Raw genomic sequence first — 4,701 nt, 5'->3', positions numbered from 1 at the left:
CCTCGAGCCTGGACGTCTGGTTCTGGGTTCAGTAGAGGTTTGATCTCAGGTAAAGGTTTATATCCCTGCTGATCTAAACCCGCAATGAACACATTCATCACCCACCCTCGTCCCTTATACAGATTGATGTAAGGACAATTGGGGTTCCAATAAGCATGTTCTACACAAGGATCGTCCTCGGGATCCCAATTACTAAAAATCATTCCACAATGAAAACAGGTAGCGTTATCTTTCACTCCCCTGTAGTAAAGCCCGGCTCGAGCTAGGTCTGGTATTTTTCCTAAGAGAGGTTCTGGCCATCCCTGCTCAAAAGTAGCTTCTCTCTTTGAGAGCCGAGCATACTGGGGATAACGCATGGGTTGATCTAGCAATTTCTCAGTCATGACTGAACTTTTGATTTGTATTGCTCCCCTTTTTATAGGGAAGAAGAAAAAAACAACACATAAAACAACAATTCAATTTTTTTTTTAATTCAAAAAGTCAAACATATCAACATATCAATAACCATAAGGTAAAGTGTTATAAGAGGGTAACAATTGTCTCTTATCATACACAATTCTATACTTTTTCTCTAATGGTTTGTTCACGAGCTCATGATCACGAGTCCTCTGGATTTTGTTGGGATAAAGTACTGTCACTTCCTCTATTTCTCCTTTGAGCATTTTTTCTAAAGTCTCTAGGGACACGATCTGGGAGGTACGATAGTTGAGAGTGATTCCTTTGACTTTATGAACCTCGGTTCCTTTGGCCGTCCGGTAACCATAATTTTTAGGGCCTGCCGACATGAATTTGATGATGTGATCCCCGTCTAATTCGTCGGTCCATTCTCCTAAACTATTGCCCAAGGTAGGATTAAAGGCTCCTTCCCGATGTTGGTAAATGATACTGTCCGTATCGAAATAAAGGACCCGATCTCCTAAAGGTTGTAAAGTCTCGTAGAGGTGTAAGCGGGCATGCGCGGTGGTAAAACAAGCCAGGACCACGTTTCCAAAGGGACATTCTTCGACGAATTCCTGTTTGTCTTGATAATTCACTAGAATCTTGTCTTCATTGGGGTTCTCTTTATTGTCTAAGAGTTGCATGCCCTTGATGTCGAGAGTCGAATCTTGTAAGAGTTGCTGTAATTCCTCTTCTTCGTCCAAGTATCTGGTTTTGGGTAATAACAAGCGTTGAGCAAATTTTCCCCACAGACAATTTAAAAAGAGTTTAGCAATGGTTCTTCTCACTGGATTCTTCTCGATACTGAGAATGTCCATTCGGATGCCTGTTTTGTATAAGACTTGATATATGTAATCTTGTTCTTGTTCTGAGGTCTTACAGTCGAGGGGAAATCCGGAGGCTTCCTGTTTGATCTTGAGGAAGGTATCGATGTAAGATCTGAATAACTCTTGACTGCTTTCTTTAAAATGCCATACTTCGTAGATTCGATCTAAGGTATATCCCATGTCTAGGGCTTTATGTAATTCGGTCGTCACCCAAGTACCCGTGAGACTACGTTCCTGGTCGGTGTGTGGACATCGATCTTGAGACGTAGAGTCCTGTCGTTCGGCACACGTGCGACATAAGGGAAATAATAACTTGCCTCCCGTCCGATAAGGTAATACGGGGTGATAGAGGTCTCGGGGAGGTAAGACCCGACAGTGAATGAGACCGAAATAATTTCTCACGTCCTGGAACTCGTCTGTGATGATCTCGGGATGCCCTACGGGAAAAGGTCTGTGTTTCAACACGTAAGGGTATAGGGAACAAACGTCCACGTATCTCATGTCCCCTTCCTCACAATATAATCGGGTGGCATTGGTCCGACCTCCGTACAGGGCTTCTCGAGGGTTCAAAGGATCGGGAATGTCCAGGTTTCCTACAAAATGCTGTAAACTCTCATCTTTTTGCACTTGCTGATCGAAATCGTGCTCCCAGATACCACGGACGGTATACCCCATGTTTTCTAAATCGCCAGTCCTTCTGAGGGTTTCTTCGTGTAATTGCTGGTAAGTATATTGGGTCCGGTGAGGATGAGTTTCGGTCTGTAAACTGGGATAGCAGGTGGGGCATCCGTGCCAATAGCACCCGTAAAATTCGTAGACGGTGCGAGTCGCTTCCTGGTATCCGTCGACGGTATAATTTCCGATCTGGATTTCGCCCCCGTTTCTGGCATGTTGTATGTGACATCCGGTCTGTTGACTCATCCAGGTGAGCCACCGACAGGCTTTAGCCGAATATTGTCGTGCCGGTTGATACCCGAGGTTCGGAATGATGGCTATGGTCTCTTTAGGCATGAATTGTCGACGGTAGGCTAAATTAGCAGCACTGGCAAAAGTGATGGATTCCTGGAAAGGGTCCACATTGACCAAACTCTTGAGGGTGGCTCTAAACTTTGCACAGCATCGGCGTAAAATGTCGACGTCCGAGACACAATACTCTACAAACTCTTTCTGGAAATCAAATACTTTTCCCCTCTGTTGTTCGTACCATTCAAAAAAAGCCCGTCGTCCACTGATAGACATTTCGTCCGGATTGTAGAAAGCTGCCGGTGGATAAGGTCCTACGTAATTCTGGTTCTGTTCCGTATTGAAAAAGTGGGGGAAATAGCCTTTCTTCAATTCGTCGAATCCGAAAGCCGAGGGCATCTTGGCTAAAGCAAACGGTAAGAAATTATACGAGTCGATGAATTTCAGTCCGCATATTTCCATGTATAAGATCTTACTGCCGTTCATGATGACGTTAGGTTTCAGGCAAGAGGAATGCACCAGGTGATTCAAAATGAACTGTCCGTCGTAGCCTTTGAAGTTATGGGCGATGATGATGGCCTCGTCGTGTACTAAAGTGGAATTCTTAGTACCTGTAGTGGGTTGTAATAACCAGTCCATGAACTTCTTTAAGGTGTCTGGTCCTTGAAATAGGTGCTGACGGGGTCCCATGTGTTGACAATGAGGACAGGGTTGGTCTATGGGTAAGTGACTGCAATGTTGACAGACGCGGTGTGCCACACACAGATTAGGGATGTGAATGCCGGTTTCCTGAGTGCATTCGAAATCGAAATAGATGTAAAACTCTAAGGTCCCTTTCCCCTTCTTCTTCTTCTGGGGCTTCTGTTGTACGTAGCACTGATGATCGGTATCGACGATTTTCTTACAGATCTTACACTGTTTCTGTCCTCCGCATTTGTGATGAGGGAATAAATTCTTAGGTATCCAGGACTGACACTTCTCGCATTGTTCCATTAAATTGCAGACAGTAGTGGTGGTCTTCTTACTATGGGGTCTTAAATGATTTTCGTAGCAGGTCCTGTTCTTAAACATTCCATGGCATTCCTGGCATTTAATCTCGATCCCTTCATCGGGACAATTAGGGTGATGTCCTAAACAAAAGGTACAGCGATGAGGACACTTGGAGCGATGGTCTGTGACCTTCCTGTACCCCACGTCGCAATGATCACAGTAATATTGGTTCCCCGTTACTCCCGGCATGGATATGATGGCATCGTAATGATGGTCGTCGAACAAAATGTTCAAACAAGTTCCATCTCCCCAGCCTTTGAAGATGCGCTCTAAGGTGAGTTTAGTCGAAGTAGACTTGAACTGAAATATTTTCAGTCGATACTGGGGAGCTAACACCTGTTGTAATTTCGTCCACTCTGCATATCCACAAGCTTGAGTGATATCACACTCGGCTTGTTCCATGAGGGCTATGGCTTCTCGTTTCTGGTCCAAGGATTGCCTATCTCCCTTCCGCATAGCAAGCCATTGTTTTTCCCATTCGGGGTCTGGATGTTCGGGTTTTTGACTGTGTAATCGAGTCACGACGATGGCTCTAGCTAAACAAAATTTATCCCAGGGATTGACGATCCGAACGATGGCTCTTTTATTGTTCTTAAAAGTCTCCTTATTCACTTGTAAATGTTTGGTTCTGTCTCCACCACTTCCCTCGGGATACTTGACCCGAAACATATCAAATTCCATGCCCCCGTCGCCCAGTTTGAACCCCTTTCTGGATTGTTGCACGGCTTCAATCTTGTCTAAAATGACGTCCTCGTTAAAATGTTTACATTGAGTAAACTCGTACCAAATCTCTGATTCCAGAGATTTGTGGCGTATGTTCAGGCGGAGGTAATCGTTAGGATTACACTGCATTTTCGATTTGAAAGTTTGTAACATGTGTCTGAATAATCGCCGAACGAATCCTCTGTTTTCTTCCTCTGGAAACTCCTTAAAAATCACAGTGTAAAAATCCTCTTGAGCTTTAAATTTTCTAGAGTGCACCCTTTCATTCACTGTGACTCGATAATACTGGGATATGGCCTTGGGTTTGGGTGGTGAATGAATAGGTAACTTTGACCCCTCATGCGCCCTAGTCCTTTGCTGTTGCTGTCGTTGTTTTTCTAGTTGAGCTCTTCTCTGTAATAGTCTGGCATTTCTTTTCCGAAGCTTTAATTCTCGCTCTTTATTTTCATCAAGAATTTGATCTAATTATTCTCTCTCCCGTAGTTGTTGTTGTCGTTGTTGTTCTAATTGAGCTCTTCTCTGTAATATTTTAGCATTTTTTTCCCGGAGCTTTAACTCTTGCTCTCTTTTCTCATAAAGAATTCGATCTAATTCTCTTTCCCTTTTTTTCCATTCTAATAATCGCTGAGCATGTAACTGTTTTTCTCTAGTAGAATCCATGACCCCCCCACAGGCAGGGAGCTGGATCTGACTGTAGAAT

This window comes from Saccostrea cucullata, unplaced genomic scaffold, assembly GCF_032062105.1.
Source record: "Saccostrea cucullata isolate Sc308-1 unplaced genomic scaffold, CSIRO_AGI_Scuc_v1 ctg6700, whole genome shotgun sequence".
NCBI lineage: Eukaryota > Metazoa > Mollusca > Bivalvia > Ostreida > Ostreidae > Saccostrea > Saccostrea cuccullata.
The sequence above is the reverse complement of the archived record's forward strand: the minus strand, read 5'-3'. Positions refer to the sequence as shown.